We start from the raw sequence: 17,193 nt of genomic DNA on the forward strand, positions 1-17,193 counted from the left end.
TGTCCTTGTGTGGCTGACTTTATGCTCAGTGAGGCTGTAGGCATGCCATTTGGTAGAATACAATTAGTGAGGTTCCAGGATAGGAGAACGAACAGATGGGTAAAGCACCTAGTGACCAGTCATGCAGAGGTTCAGCCAAGAACTCACATCCTAATCTGGTTAATTTTTACACAAGAAAAAAAGAGCAAGAGTCTGCTGCGATAGGTAATCATACTGATCGAGCTGGTGGGAATTTTCCTTGCCTGGATTATTTAGGTAAACACAGACATGCCTGAAAGATAAGATTAATATATGTGAGGAAGCTACCTTAAATCTTCGTTTTAAAACTTTCTAATTGTGTGTGTTTTTTAACCGGGCTGAAAAACATTAATAACTACTGAACTAGTGAATTGCAATTGACTCCAGATCTGTAAATAGAACAAAGCCATCTGTGGCATAGAAACCAGGGAAGTTCCTGCCTGCCTTCCCAGAGGCTCATTGTAACCTTGGGTCGCAGATGGAGGCGGCTCAGCTACCCTGAGCACCAACTTCATCTGGCCTCAGGGCCCTAGAGCCAAGAGCAGGTGTGAGCCACATGCCTAGTCTCCCCCGGGGCTAGGAAGAGCTGCCTTGAGACCCAGCTGCAAACAAAAGCTGGGAACGAGGACTTTCCTAGCTGTTTCAGCCTGCACCAGAAATGTGAGGCTCTTGAACCAGAGCACGTCAGACCCAGAAATGCTTTTACCAAAGTGCATTTCCAAGTCTGAGCCCCAGAGTTCTCACCATTTCTCCATTTAAGGTCTGCACGAGTGTCTGGAGAACTGTGTGGATGGACACCTCCCCCAGTGTCCTCCTAATTCCTCACTCAACTTTCGCAGACAGGGTCCTCCTCTAAAGAAACCTCTGCCACTGCTACTCTTCCTTTCTCCCATACTCGAAGGCCTCTTATTTTTCTTTTCTCAATTTTCTTTTCTACTCGAGTAAATATATGCTTTCCTTCCTGACTGAAAGAAAATTCTCTCTTACAAATGTTTTTTAGCAAGTGAAAAAACTGTACTGGCAAGGACAGGGGGCTCCATTTCTCATCATTCAGTGAATCCTGCGAGCTGAGGTTTGCCCTTGAGAAAGCCTGTTTAGAGGCAGAGGTTCAGAATGTGGCTAAGGAAGGACTACCCTCCCCCACCACGGACCTTGGATTTCCTTGGCTCAGGGTGTGTCTCACACCAGGGAGGGTTGAAGGGGGTGTAGGGGTGTCCAGGGACTAAATAAATGGGGGGTGGGTAGGGGAGGCTCCGGAAGGACTGAGCCGTGTTCCTGTAAGGCCCTCAGGAGGCCATGGCACGGTGCCTGATCCTGTATTGCAAACTGAAGCCGGCTTAATTGCTGGTAATTAAGGCAGGATCTATAGTTTCTGGGCATGCCTAGTGGGGGAGGGGCTGAGTGTCTGGCCTTGGAGGAGCTGCAGGAAAGCAAGTGGCTGCTCCACTGAGCTTGCAGCTCCAGCACTCCCAGCGGGCCCTGTTGCTGGGCAGTTTTCGGCACTAGGGGTCTTTGCAAACCTGCTCTTCAAGGATGAAGAATTGTCTTTGCAAAGGAAATCAGGGTAGAATAGAAATAGTTAACCTTTACTGAGAGTTTACTATAGCTCAGGCATTGTGCTAAGCACATTTAATTCTCCAAACATCTCAATGGGTGAATTTTTAATTGATGATGATGCTAAAAGATTAGATAATTTGCTCAAGGTCCACAGTTCGCACAGAATGCAAATTTAGTTAATTGGATTCCAGAGTTTGTGCTTGCAGGCACCATGCTATTCTGCAGAGATTGCAAGCTGGTAGCCTATGAACCTTCAATGTGCCTGGTCCTCACATTGCTTTAAAATATGAATATGTCCAATAACATTCAGGGTTTTGGATTTTTTTGAGAAAATGGTGAGATCTGCCAACATTAGCCCAATTGTTGCTTGGCAACAATGAATTGGGGCTTAGTTGCTGTTGCCTCTTCCATTTGTGCTGCTCCCTCTTGTCTAACTCCTAGCCCATTTTAATCATTTATGAAAATGACTCGCCTGGCTCTTGACGCTTTGAGATTGTGACATTGCCTCCTGCTAAGCAAAATAGAACAAGACGTAAAAGTACAAGCTAGAATGGAGGGACAAGGTGGTAAGGCCCAGTTACATAGCAGCAAGTATCCTTGCATTTAGTTACGCTCTCAAAGAGCACAAGCCCAACACGGAGGCCAATTTATCCCTAGTTTCATTTTCAAGCTCACAGATAAGCAAGAAGAGCTGGCTTAGAGTGGGGGAGGAGATGTACAGAAATCTCAAGAAGCACTGTCGTCTGAGGCAAACAACTTTCCTTGTCTACTTTTACGAGATTGCTTTCCATAACACTTTGCCATAAGCTCTGCTTTATCATCCCTGCCTGAGCTTCCAGCTGGCCAGAGTCTGAAAGCTAAAAGCCTACAACATCCAGAGGAGAACATTTGCCTGCCCAAGGCTGTACAGTTACACCAGCCTGCTTGCTTCTGGGTAATCGGGTGGGAAATTTCATCTGCGTTTAGAGTTTCCTGTGATATCAGTCTTCTCCGGGTGCCTGCAGAGTTGAGATTCACATACTCGAGTGGGCAACCCTGCCCTTTAAAAGGCTGTGGTGCCTTTTGAGGAGTAGAGTAGATCAAATGATTTATTGATTTTCTTTAACCAGAAGAATCAGCTACTCTGATCAAGGCAAGGACCATGCTGGGATAGTGTGATGTTGAAGTCCAGTTTTTGAAGTCTCTGGAGTAAGCAGAGAATGATGTCACATTGAGTACCTTCAGAGAAGCAAGGGCCCCTCAAGTCCACTGTGGCCTCCAAGCTGAGGCCATGTGACTCCAGGGGGCTTTGTCTCAGAACATGTCTTCGGTGCATAAGACAGACAATTAAGCTCCGGCTACTGACACTGAGGGTGACTAAGCTTTTCCCTAATGACCTTATGAATAAGGTATGCCAGCTACACCATTTTACACTCCCACAAGGTGTGGATGAATACCAGGGCAGCTGGCATGTTCACACTTTCACTGTCCAGAAGACTCTGGCCCTGTATGTGGGTGCTCTATTCTCTCCCCAAAATAAGTGCTTCTGGGATGATTCTTTACTAAAATGTCTCAATTAAAGCTGCTCTTTACTAAACCTAAACTTCAGAGCTTCCCTGGAGGATGACTCCAGTCTTGAGCAGAAACAATGTAGCAGAGCCATGGGAGCAGCATGTGACCTGGACAGCCCTGGGCTTGTGTCTGGCTCTGCTGCTTGCTGGCTGGGTGGACCCACCTCTTCAGTCACCTAACTTCCCTCCCCTATGGTTTCCTCATTCAAGAAATGCATAATGACCCTACTTCCCAGGGTTGGAATGAACACTCTTTAAAATGATGCAGCACAGAAGAGATCTTACAACACTTGGCATATAGAAAGTGTTTACTAAAAGGTCTTCCTTGTGCTGTCCCCTGCCTACCTTTCTAATTTCCTCTCTCCCATCCCCCTCTTGCTCTCAGTGCTGTGTTTCTTCTGATAAGAACAGTCTTCCCACCCACTCACCCCACACTTGCCTATCTCCCTCCCCACCCCTCCAGATCACTGCCTTCCCTGGCCTTCCAGACTGGATCAGGTCCCCGTGCTGAACTCTTTGAAACCACCTTGTACTTTCTATTCATAGCACTTACTGCCGTGTATGAGATAATGTTACTGTCTGTCTCTCCCTCTACTCTTGGAACTTCCTAAGAGCAAGACTGTTTTGCCTATTGTTGTATCCCAAGTGCCTAATAAGAACCTGGGGCATATGAGGTTCTCAATAAATATTTGTTTGTTGAATGATTAATAAAAAATATAGCTCACCTTGAACTTTCTTTTGATTATAAAATAAGGGGATAGTTAACAGGAATGTGTTAAGGAATCATTATAACCATATATAAAAATTAGCTCAAAATAGATCAAATATCTAAATGTAGGAGTTAACACTATAAAACTCTTAGTAGAAAACATGGATTTGGCAATGAAGTCTTACAATATGGCGGCAGAAGCACAAGCATCAAAAGAAAAAAATAGATAAGTTGAATTTTATCAAAATTAAAAACTTTTGTGCTTCAAAGGAAACCATCAAGAAAATAAAAGGACAATCCATAGAATAGACAAAATATTTTAAGTCACAAATCTGGTAAAGAACTTGTATACAGAATATATTAAAAATAAATACTTATAACTCAGTAATTAAAAAGGTAAATAACCCAATTAAAAAGTAGGCAATGGAAGTCAGGCACACTGACATGGGCCTGTAATATCAGCTACTCAGGAGCCTAAAGCAGAAGGATTGCTTGAGTCCAGGAGATCAAGGCTGCAGTGCACTATGGTTGTACCTGTGAACAGTTACTGCTCTCCCACCTAGGAAATATAGCAAGACCCCATCTCCAAAAAAAATAAAATAAAATAAATCAGCATTTCTCCAAAGAAGATGTATAATGGCCATTAAGCATATGGAAAAACACTCAACATCATTAGGTATTACGGAATTATAAATCAAAACCACAATGAGATACCACTTCATACCTGCTAGGATGATTAACATCAAAAATTCAGATAATAACAACCATTGGTGAGAATGTGGAGAAATCAGAGACCTCATTCATCCACACCTGGTGGGAGTGTAAAATGGTATAGCCACTTTGAAATAGTCTGGCAATTCCTCAAAAAGTTAGTTAGTATTTGAACAGCAATTTCACTTTTAGATGTACCCAAGAGAGATGAAAAATATGTCCATGCAAAACCTCATGTATGAATGTTCATTGCAGCATTATTCATAATAGCCAAAAGAGAGGAAACAACCCAAATGTCCATTACCTGATAAATGCATAAATAAAATGTAGTATATCCATGCATCCATTTATATTTGGCCATAAAAAGGAGGAAGTACCAGTACATGCTACAATTTGAATGAGCCTTGAAAACATTAAGCTAAGTAAAAGAAGCTAGACACAAAAGGCCACGCATTGTATGACTCTATTTATATGAAATGTACAGAATAGGCAGAGCCATAGAGACAGAAAGTGGATTAACGTCTGCAGTGGGGGCGGGGAGGAGAGGATGGGGGGGCAAAAGCTAAAGCTTTGGCATGATGAGAACGTCATGAAATTGATTATAGTGATGGTTTCACAATTCTGTGGCTATACTAAAAACTATTGAATTGTGTATTTTAAATGGGTCGATTGTATGATATATGAATTACATTTCAAAGCTGAAAAAAAAACATCATTATATGTCCATGAATTTTTAGGTATTAAAGAAGCATGTGACTCTCACCCGTGATGAGTCAACACACCAGTTGGGAAGACAAGCACAGGTGAAACAGTAAGCTATACCAAATGGGCTGTAACCAAATACTACATCAAGAAACAAGGGCTGCCATCCTGAGAAGGCACATAATTTAGGGAGTGAGAAATCTCGCATAGGAGGTATTTTAAACTCCAAATACAGAAGTGACATCCTGTGACACTCAGTGGTGACACTAGTTATTTTCTAGTACTTTTGTCTGATTCTCAGGTGTTTGAGTCCCATCTCCCCAGCTGCCGGCACAGTACCTGACACTCACTTAGGGTGATTGGGTTCTATGCCTGAAGCTGGAGCCATAGTCAGGATTTAGAGCTTCCTGTCTTAGCTGACCTGTCTCTTTTCATCATGCCTGTGTCACCAAGGGGTTCCTTTTTGCAAAGAGCTTTCCCATGTTTTTGTGCGTTAGCTTACCCCACAGCTCAGGAGGGCAGAAGAGCATGCTAATGTTACTGTCTGGGGAAGTAATAGGAGAAGAGAGAGGAGCAGGGAGCCTGGTCTTAATTCCAGGTCACCCAGGGGGAAAGCACCTGGCTGATCAGGGATTAGCATAGATGTTACTGTCCTGCTAAACCCACAGAAGCCAGGTTGCTTATCTGTTTCAAAGGTAGGTTTATTGCCATTTAAGGGAAAAAAAAATCTGTCTAAACCAACCTTTATTTTAGGACTAAAATAAGGATGTGTGTGTGTATTGTTGGGGGAGGTGAGGGGGCAGGTCATATCTTTAAGAGGATAAAAAACAAACAAACAAATGATAAACTTGCCAAAAAAAAACTGTCTGCGGTCCCCAGTATCCCTGAGACCCTCTAACATCTACAGTCCTGAGATGGGGAAGTTACCTAAGCCAGCCTCAACATTCCTTTGGCCATTTTGTTCTATTTAATATATTATTTAATGTATTTGTTCATTTAGGCCATGACTCACTGTTTCTCTGAATTCTATTTTTAGCTGTTGTTTCTCAGTTGGATTTTTCCACGTATCAGATGTTCAACTCTGTGTCTAGGGGGACAATGTCTACCTTGGGGCTAAAAAACTGACCATCTAGTTTTATTATTTGTAAATTGTGAAAGGTTGTAGAAAAATGTCTTCCCATAAATTTGCTAAGATTGAGAAGTCATCCTAAAGGGAATATGTGATAAAATGTCCATTGTTGTAAAGATAAGGTATAATTCTGGGACACTTAGTGGAAGACAGTGCTGCCTACCTCCATGTTATTGTGTGCTATTTGAACAAATGACTACTGACTCCTGTTTCTAGAAAGGAATCTGGCGGGAGCACAAACAGGGAGAAATCAATCCAATGTGCTGACACAGCTGGGAAGCAAGGCTGCAGAAAGCTAAGGAGACTTAGAGAGAAGCAGTGGCTTTGGAGAAGGGTGGAGCAGGGCCCGGGAGAACAGATCCAGAGGTTGTCAGTCAGGCCGGGGAAAGCAGGATGGGAACACGAGACAGCGAGACATGATCTCAGGTGGATGCATCAAAATGGAGACTAACCAAGATGGTAGACAGCATGGCTGCCAGGAAATGATCATTTGTTAACCTTTATTTTTTTCTACATTTATAATTGATGTATACATATATTAATAGGTAAGTGCATAGAAATGTTCAGGAATGATACACACCAAACTGATAACAAATTCTGGAGAGGACAAATTGAAGAGAGGTTAGGAGAAGTGGAATGGTTACCTTTTACTCTAAATACCTCAGCATCATCTGATTAACAAAAAATGTTAGTGTCGTCTTAAGTAACAAAAAATGAATATATATTTTAAAATTTTATTGTATCATCATTGTGTATTAAAGAAAACATAAATAAGTGGCAAGGGGGAGAGGGCCTAAAACTATACGCCAATTGTTAAAAAATAAAATTAATTAGTATAATTAGGAGAGATTAAAAACCATCTGTAATCCTGTCCTCAGAGATAATTGCACTAGGAGAGCATTTCTTACCCACATCCAGAGCAGCAGATTGGTGTCCAGGCAGAAAAGTCTCCATTGTTAGAGAACTGGGCACCACACCAGCAGGACTGGGGACAAGGGGCCAGACCAGGACTTGTGCGAAGGTCTGAGCAGATGTCATCATGGGCTAAGTCTGGAAGAAGCAAGCAGCTGGCCAGGCAGTGGGCTTGGGCCTGAAGTCCCAGGTTGGGGTTAGAGCGAACAGCACCCACAAGAGGCGCTTGGGAGTCCAGACACTGAATCAGATGTTCAGCCTCGGTCCCGTTTCATTCTGTACCCGAAATGACACATAGCACCAGCAAGAGGTCAGGAGTTACAGCAGGATCTCGCCCATTCTGGATACTGGGGTTACACACAGAGACCTGGCCCCTAGGTCTCTGGGAGACATGGGACTGAAAGGAAGTGTCTTAAAGGGGGAGTTAGTGGCCTTAGAGGTCAGCCTTCGAGAAGGGAAGAGAGGCTTGCGATGGAAGAGAGACTTGGAAAGAGTGTGCAGGCATTGGGACAGCCCTTCACCGTGTGGACTGTCCGGGCCTGGCCGTAGGGGGCACCCTGGCCGTCTCTCACTGAGGGAACAGCTCCACCCCTCCCCTGCCCCAGACCCCACACATGCAGTCTTCACTGGGGCCCCAGAACACAGCCTTGTTTGAAAAGCAGGAGATCCAATGCCCAAGGGATGGTAGTGAGGGGCTATAAGCCCCCAGTTCTCTTCTGCTGCCAGAAAGCGGAACTGTGTCTTCAGACTGACTTTGTGTGCTTGGGCCACAGGGAATGGGGTAGACTGGAAGGAAAGACTTTGAGGGACAAGACAGGAGCGGAGAGGCAGCGTAGCTGGGGGAGAGGCATCCCCCACTTTAACCTCTGATGGGGAGAGCTGAAAGGGTCTGAGCCCCCCTGAGAGAGGCAGGAAGCGCTTGTGGAGATCCTGGGCAGGGCCCTGTTTCATCCCACTAGTTAGGGAACGAGGCATTCGCCTGGGCCCTTTAATCTCCAGGACTTGAGCGTTTGGATTTCACACATTTTTTTAAAGGAGGATGAAGAAAGCCAGTTGTTGCATCTGCTGTGAACATTTAAAGAAATGTGTTCTTCACCTACCACAGCATTAAACACCTCTTGAGACAGGGCCTGCCACATCAAGATGCGAAACTCCCCGATGTCAGGATAGCTCCATATTTAACCACTCGGATGGGAGGAACACTTTCATATTTACATAGGATATAGATAGCAATCATCCAATAAGCCGTGCTTCTATTTTTAAGCGCACGTCTCTAGGCATCTCAATAACCGGACTGCAGCGCAGTGCTTGCAGTCTTAAATCAAGAAATCAATCTCTCGTTCTAAGTGGGGAAATGCATTGCATCTCAGGGTTTGTTCATATTCATTTTCACAAGTAAGTTAATTTCTTGGGTATATGCATATATGCATTTTTCCCTCTTAATCTTTCCTACACAAAACTGCCTGAGGAGCAGCTGAAAACAGGGTTTTTTTTTAATTTGTAAGAGAAAAAAACAGCAAGAATTTAAGATGGCAGATTACAAATGTAGGGCTCTGAAAGAAACAATAGCTACAGCCTTTGGAGAACTCTAATCTGATTGGAAAGGAGCCCCCACATTCTCCCATCCCTTTGTAGACAAGCAGATCAGCAAGGGTATCTCAGAAGCTCTTATTTTCTCCATTCTCTGGGCTCCCTGTTGGCCCTTGATATAGCCCTGTGTCATCAGCTCAGACACCCATGGCAACAGCAGCAGCCATGAATGCCCTTTGGATGGCAAGCCTGCGTGGGGCATTACACTAAACAGTTTACAGGCATTGTCTCATTTAATCATGACAACAGCTTGGTGAGCTAGGTGCTATCCATTTTACCGATGAAGAAACTAAGACACCCCTCAGGAATTGTTAGAACAACCACACAGCCAAGGTCTCTAGAATGCCCATCTTCCACCCTCTGAAGCATTCCCAGATCGTTTCTGGCCATGAGACAACGAAGGCAAGAACATCCCCTGCCTCGTTGTGGGATCCCAGAGCACGTAGGAGGAACCAGAGATAGATGCAGGGCCTGGGTCAGGTTCTGGAACTGTGGACCCCCTGTGTGGCCCCCAAGGTAGGATCAAGCATTCATTTTTCCAATGCTCTTCCATGGGCATGCTGGCAGTGCAGTTTTTTGTTGTCCCTGCTGTTGAGGGTCACGTAAGCCCTCCAGAGTGAAGGGAAAGAATTGGTCTCCTTGGCCAATTCTTTCCTTTCCTTCCTTCTTTCCTTTGCTTATTCAGCGCATTCTCCCTGATAGCTGGGAGCAGCTGGGGTTAGTAAGCTGGAACCCGAGCAGATCAATACCATGTGCAGGACAGGACATCGTTAGCACAGCACTAATGCTCATCACGGATCCATCCGGTACGTCAGCCATGGTGTAGAGGTTAAGTAGACTCTGTCTAATGGCAAGAGATTCATCTTACTGGAACATGGGACATTTTTCTGCCTCAATCACCCAATATGGCTTTAGAGAATGTAAACTACATGTTATTTTTAAATGTTTGAAATAATGCTTTGTATGTAGTATTTGCATAAATAATAAAAACACTACCTACTAAAACATATGTAATATATATATATAAACATATATCTAAATCTTTAGACAACATGTCTTGCAATCACATTATAGGCAAAACAGTTTTTAAAAATTGTATACCAGTTTTTGTTGTGCTGAGGAGACATACTCTAAGGTATCCAGATGCCAAATTCTTTTGCAAAATGACAGCTATAGGAGTAATGTTTTACAACATCAGTTTTTGCGTTTTTGTTTTTATGTTTTGTTCATCTTTCTCTTAAATAAATGCACAACACTATTGCAATTAATAATGGCTAACAACTTAAGCAAACTTAACTTCTCCTTCCTGATGTTGTGGCCACCTGCCCATACAGGAGTGTCCTTCTGTGGTGAGCAAGGTGGAGATCTGTGCCCACATGCCATCTTCCCCCCAGACGATGCCTCCCTTCTCTAAATTGTGTTGGGAGGCATGGTCCTTGGCTCAAGCTTAAAATTTTCTGTGGCTCTTTAAGAGCTATGAAAAAAACAAATAAACCAAACAAGAAGTCATGGTCATTATAATGGAGGAAGAAGAATTGATACTTTTTTAAAAAAACTGGTAGAAAATGTCTAGAAATATCTCTCCTCAAAATTAGAGGCATTTCATCAAATTCAGCGAGGCCATTCATGCAAAAATAATAGCTATATTATAGGCCATGGATTTTGTCTCCCCTAAAGGATATTACATTTTCATAAAATCTCCTACACAAATGCAAATGCAGAGACATTTTGTCAGATGTCTAGTCACACAAATAAAACTGCCCTGCTTGTCATTTTTCTCACCCACAATCCTAATAGGAAAAGAGGAATCCTGAGTTCCTATTGCCAAAGCATCCCCAGGCCCTGGCATACAATGCCATATAGAAATGAAATTTTTTTCAAAGCCAACAAATTATGATCGATCCCCAACTATTTGGAGACATAGAACTATCTGGCTACCCCAGGACTAAGCACCTTTAATCCAAAGCCCCTGATAAGGCAGAAGGCTGGAGTCGGGAGATTGTATAAGATACCAGCCCTTAAAAAGAGCCCACAAATCTCAACTCCTTGCTGAGCTATTCAATGAAAAGTGCTGTGTAGAGTCAAAATGCTGAAGCATCCCTATGCGATGCTAGTATGAGTGGGTAGAACCAAGGCTGGTGTGAGCTGTTTATTTATGCAGCTGCTATCTTTCTGGGATGGGGGGGGGGCAGAGCCAGACTAGGTGTTTATCTTGATTATATTGGCCTTCTGCTGGATTAATTTACAACAGCTTTTAAAATAAACTACAAGGTCCTTTAGACACTTTAAACTGCGGTTGTGCATATAAATATTTAGGGGCAGTAAAAACATAGACTATAATATGCTTCTAAAATCTTTCACAGGTATACATGAAAGCGCTTGATACACAAATAACAGGCTTGCTCAAATAAGATATTATTCTCTATATCACTGCTATTTACAAACAAAAACGTATTATTCTCTACATCATTATTTACAAACAAGGTATTCTCTATATCACTGCTATCAATACAAAGAGGTTGTTGCATACAGGTAATGATTAGGTTTGGCTTTGTTAGAGAGATTGGGGTTGGAAAGAATTCCCGAACACATAGACTAGTCCTACGCCACAGAAAGGCAAAGAAAGGCCTTCACCTGGATGGTTCCAACCTCATCTGGATTGTTCAAGATAATTCAGACAATCTAGGTAACATCACCAGAAAGTTAACCCTGTTTGGGCTGGTTTGCCTGTCTTTATAGTCCAGGCAGTCTGGAGCCCTATAATATTCACCCCAATATTATGTTTCTCTGTGCTCTGTGGGTCTGTACCTGGTATTTCTGCAGGACACGAGTCACATCTACTTTAAGAGAGGTGCAGTGCCCAAAACACAAAGACGTTGTGGGAGAGCAATTAAACTTAAAATTACTGCTGAGTTGTGTAGAGGACCTCTAAAAAAAAATCTAACAGAACCTTCTCCCTTGCTGGCCCAGTGCCTTGTTTGCATATGAGCAAGGACAAGAAGTCCATCCTCCTCCACGCCCTTGCCTGCAATCCTCACCGGCACACCTGACTTTGCCCCAGGGGATGCTAGAATCTCTTCTCAGGGGAAGAATCTTGCAGCCCATAAAACTGATGCCAGCAATCTCCTGCCTCGGAGTGCCTTTAAGAAATTCTTTGTGTGAAATCCACCTATATTCTTATTATATATATTACATAGTTCCCTAAATATGTTCTAGGAACAGCTCTCCCCGTTATCATTATGGAAGACAACAGCAGAGGACCCCCGTTACAGACAAGAAAAGGCCATGGTGCCTGAAGGAAGGAAAGCGAGTCATAAAGGAAAAGAAGCAAGCCATTAAATCCCATAAAAATGTGATGTGTTGTTTGGGTTTATGTGTTTTCCTATAGTCGTTTTTTTTTTTTTATCAAGATGATTTATTCATATTATTTTCATTGAACATAATAGATTCTTTAGCCCATCTTCACCTTCCCGTGGCCTTGGGTTTTATGGTATGATAACTGTGTCAATTACAGTCACATTGGGCACAAATCAACTCTGGAATAACCTGGTTGACAGTGCATGGCAGGGGGCTGTAGATAACGGGGAAGGCTGCCTTTATTAGACACGGAGGGGTCGGGGGTTCACACAGCAGCGACAGCCTGCGTGGTGGGGATACCAGGAACCCCAAGAATGGGCACAAAGGGATGGAAGTAGCATTATCTTCCTCTTGCTGACTTTTCCACCTGGTTTCCAGGCCTGCACTTGGAAAAACAAAACACGATCACATCCCTGAGCCGACCTGGCCTTCTCCCAAGGGAAGGCTACTGGAAACGCTACACTTTGCTCCTTCCCCAGCTTCCGCATATTAATAACACAAATAATAGCTTCCAAATTCTGAGCCTTTTCTCTGTGCCGTGCAATATCTCTGTGCTTTACTTAATCGTCTCCTCATCCCTGTGAGGTGGGCGATTATTATTCCCCTTGTACAAATGAGTCTAGGGCACAGAGATTGGGTGACCTGCTCAAGTAGGTGGCTGGGATACAAACAGAGGTTTCGTGCTTATGTTAAGTAGAATATTAGAGGGTTTCTTTCTTCTTCAGTTCATTTAATTATTCATTTATTTTCCCCACCACCACCAAGGCCTTGCCTTGGTCTTCATCAGTCCTGACCTTCAACCTTTTAGGACTGGTGCTTAAATTCTTTCTGAAAGGCATGACAAGCAACTAACCACCGTGAACTTGAGCTCTGTTTGTATCAACATCTGGGGGTCAGATGTCCTGGCCAGCAGCTGATGCCGGGTGTCGGGGAGAGGGAGCAGGGACTTCTCTGTGTATTGCGCAACAGAAGCAGCATGGCTGCGCTTCTGAACAATGCGGAGAAGCCCTGAAATAGCGGACACTTAGAAAAGCCTGAGGCCTTAGGGGGCCTCTTTAAAGAGTAACTGCCTCTGAGGAGTTTTCAGATATCAGCCAAAGAATCCATTTCCTCCCACAAGCATAGAACTTTGAGGGCATATTTTATGCTGTGGCTTCTGAGTGCCTATTTTTATCCCTGTCCAGTTATTGATGAACTGAAAAGTCTTTTATTTTCCATTGATGCTGTCATCTCTTGCCATTTATTTTAGGTAAATATAACGTTGTGAGGGAAAAACTTCACCTCCACATCCGTAAAACAGGAGAAAATATGAAGTTCTTTGATTTATCCTCAAGGAATGTCTTCTTTTAGGTAATAAAGATGGCTGCAGTCCTGTTTTGAGTTTTTGGGTGGGGCTTTTTTTGTTGTTGTTTTGAGATAGAGTCCCGCTTTGTTACGCCAGGTAGAGTGCAGTGGCTCCTGAGAGCTCACTGCAACCTTCAACTCCTGCCTCAGCTTCCTGAGTAGCTGGGACTACAGGTGTGCCACCACTCCCAGCTAACTTTTCTATTTTTAGTAGAGACAGTTCTACCTCTTGCTCAGGTGGGTCTCAAACTCCTGAGCTCAAGCAAGCCTCCGGCCTCTACCTCCCAAAGGGCTAGGATTACAGGAGTGAGCCACCTTGCTCTGCTGGGACTTTTCAATATCAAAGATCTTCTTAAAAAAAAAAAAAAAAAGCGTTCATCATTTGTCTCTGTTCTGTGGAGATCTCCACTTTGGAGCCATTCTGCTCTGCGTGGGGACTGCTGCAGTTATGTGTCCTCCTGCCCTGTCCCTTCCAGAGGGCGAGGTTTTCTGCCCCCAAAGGGCTGAGCAGCCGCTCTGATAAGTTTGGGCACTGTCACTGCTCAGCGGAGGACGTCCTAGAGCCACTCCCAGAGCGCAGCACAGCTCTGCCCCCTACGTTCCCTCCCCCACCGCCAGGCAGAGTGAGGTGCCACCCAGGCGCCAACGAACCTGCCAATCACTGCCAGGGTCGGAAAGCTGACTGGGGATCCGGCTGCACTTCCCTTGCTGGCACCTTCCTAGCAGCTTCCTGAGAAGCCTGCAGTCACCATCTTCCCCTCTCCTGGGAAAACTAAGGGAGTGATCCAGAAGGATCAAGACACTATGCCTCTTAATTTCCCTTCCTGATAATTGCTACGAGAGAGAAACTTCCCCAAAACTGTGTTTTCTAGGGGAACTCAAGGTGGAACGTTGTCCCACGGTCTGCTTTCCTAAGGGAAAGAACAGAGAGCATGTGAGAGCACCTGACTTTCAAACCCAGAAATCAGATTCGAATTGTAGTGTAGGAAATGTAGGGTTTCCTTAGGTGATGATACTTTCATTCTGAATTCAACTTTCGAGTCGGTGATAGTCAAAATTTGACCCAGCCACATGGGTCAAAATTCAAACAGGTACACAGTGAAAGGTCTCCCCCGCTTCCCTGGGCCATGGTCACTCAGTTTCCCCGCCTATGTATCCTTCCAGAGATCTTATATGCACATATAGACAATTGCACATCTATTCCCCACTTTCTCTGACAAATGGTAGCATTTGTTCAGCACCTTGCCTTTTGTTTTTTTACTTTACAATATATTTTACAGATCTTTTCCTACCATACATAAAGAGCCTTCTCTTTTTTATGGCCACATAGTAGTCCACTATGTGAATATACTAGTACCTTTTTAGTACTGTCTCCTAATGTTGAGCAATTATCTCATAATGTTGGTCTATTTAAATCTGGACGCTCACTGACAACAGCTGGGAATCTGTCTACATGGAGGTATTTAAAAATTAGATAAGTTTTCCTCAGATGGTGCTTTGTATAATACTGACCAGGCAGGGTCCTGAGGGTTTCTTTTGAACAATAGTGTCAGCTGAGTGTGGACTCTAGAATCCTCTGCACCAGGCCCTAAGGCACTGTGTGGTTACTAAGAAATTCAGTCACTTTTACAGCATTTTAAAAGATGAATATAAAAACTTTAATAAATAGTGTTTAATAATAACTTAGAAATATATCCATGTGTGCTTAAATAAGGGTTATCCTAACACTTGCATTTAAAGCACTGTAGTTAACATGTTAAAACAGAAAATGCATTTGACATCTGCTCCATGCTGCCATTGCACTTAACTTGGGGTAACACTCCCTTTGCCTTATGGTGTGCATTTCAAATGCACTAGGAAAGGATTAATTGCCTTCTAATTCAGAGCTTTAGAGATTCAAACTGAAGCTATAGTGATTTAAGCTTTAAACAATATTTGAACTATATTTAATTATAGTCTTCAAATCCATTTTCCTCATTTTTGGAGCTACATTATTTATATCACTCACATAATAACATCTATTTTTGATAGATCTTAGGACTGTGCTCCATCAGCCATATTGTTAGAACAAAGGCTCTTGGAACATGTGCTATAGAGGAACAATGGACAATGACAGTGTGACTGCAGGGGGTAGTGGCAGGTGGAACAGCACATCCTCCTGAAATCCAGTTTGGGGAGCTTGACTTGAAATAAGTGGCTTGGGAGGAGCTGTGAGATCGGGTTCTCAGTTTGAACATAAGGAGTGGTGCTTCTCTCGGGACTTGCTCTTAACAGCCTGTGAAGTAAGTGAATTGTGCTCTGGCCATTCGGAGACGCCAGCCAAGAGACCTCTCTGCCTGTGTGCTGTGACTCCCCAATGGATGAGAGCTGAGGCCAGGTGCCTCAACTTGCCTTCATTGTAGTCTCAGTGCCAGGCACACAGTAGGTGCTCAATGTGTGCTTTTGAACTGAGCTTTTTCTGAGTGTCTTCCCAGTAGAAATGAGAGGGTAAAGAAATTTATGACCATTCATTATGTATTGTTAAGTGGAGGGGGAACCCAAAAACCAAGGCATAAGAGAGGGATTTACCGAGAAACTAATGAAGTTTAAATTTTAGGACTAATCACTTGCACGGGACCCTTACAAGACCCTATACACATGTTTATATTTATAATTTTGAAATATTTTCTTAAAGACCTTCAAATTTTATAAACTTTAGATCCACAAAATCTATATCTACTCTGTGCACAACATGGTGTATGAACATAACTTCATTTTCAAAAATAGAAAAATAAATATACATGCAACCAGCATACATGTTAGGTGGTATATATATAATAATGTTAAAATTGGTTTTCTCTGAAGGTGACCATATATTTATTTGCTAATCTCAATTTTTATGATCAGGTGAATTTGTGCCATTTTTTAAAACTTATATTTTTCCCTATGTAAAGAAATATTCCTTTGAACTAACTACCCTTTTCCCAAGCCTTACTTCCAGCTGATCATTATCTTATTTCTCCTCATCCAGCACTGGGAACATAATTATCTTTTCAGTTGCCTTGAAATTATAATTCTTAACTTTGGGAAGTAAAATAATATATGAGTGAAACTGGTTCCCTCTGAGTTAAAATCTTCATATTCATGGAAGGCTGCTGTCCAATATTTGGCATGTTTTTGTAGGCAGTTGATAAAACAGGCAAGAGAGCTTCCCTGCTCCAAAGCCTTTGTTCTGGCTGTAAGTCTCATTAGTCCCACATGGTTGCACTCCTGTCTTTAACCCCAGGTACCTTTAGCCATGCTGGCTCGTGTCTGTCACCATCACCTGGCAAGGAGGATGAAATCTAAAAACTCTGGGGCTGTGAAGAAGACAGCTGGCCCTCGGGTCTTTGTTCGAGAAGCTCAGAGCTAGATGCACCCGGACAATACCACGGCAGAGGCTGTGTCCCCTGAGTTTGCGTGTTCATTAGGGAGTCTTAGAATTATCTTCACCAGCAAGAACTGGTGACAAGTCATGTCAAGCACTGCTCTTTCCCGCTCTCCCACGCCTTCGTTTCAGAGCTTGGTCCTCTGAGATGTCTAAGTTCCTTTAGAGTATTTCACCTGTCCCACCACACCCCAGGCAATGGGGGGCC

At 43.3% G+C, this 17,193-nt stretch overlaps 1 long non-coding RNA gene across 1 annotated transcript; it reads left to right on the forward strand.

The window, feature by feature from the left end:
- The first annotated feature begins 5,885 nt into the window (after positions 1-5,885).
- Positions 5,886-12,232, forward strand: LOC142873796 (uncharacterized). The gene is made up of 2 exons (XR_012921771.1): positions 5,886-5,942; positions 12,095-12,232. It is a non-coding gene; the product is annotated as an uncharacterized LOC142873796 (long non-coding RNA).
- The last annotated feature ends 4,961 nt before the right edge of the window (positions 12,233-17,193 follow it).

This window comes from Microcebus murinus, chromosome 11 (assembly GCF_040939455.1).
Source record: "Microcebus murinus isolate Inina chromosome 11, M.murinus_Inina_mat1.0, whole genome shotgun sequence".
NCBI classification, from domain to species: domain Eukaryota; kingdom Metazoa; phylum Chordata; class Mammalia; order Primates; family Cheirogaleidae; genus Microcebus; species Microcebus murinus.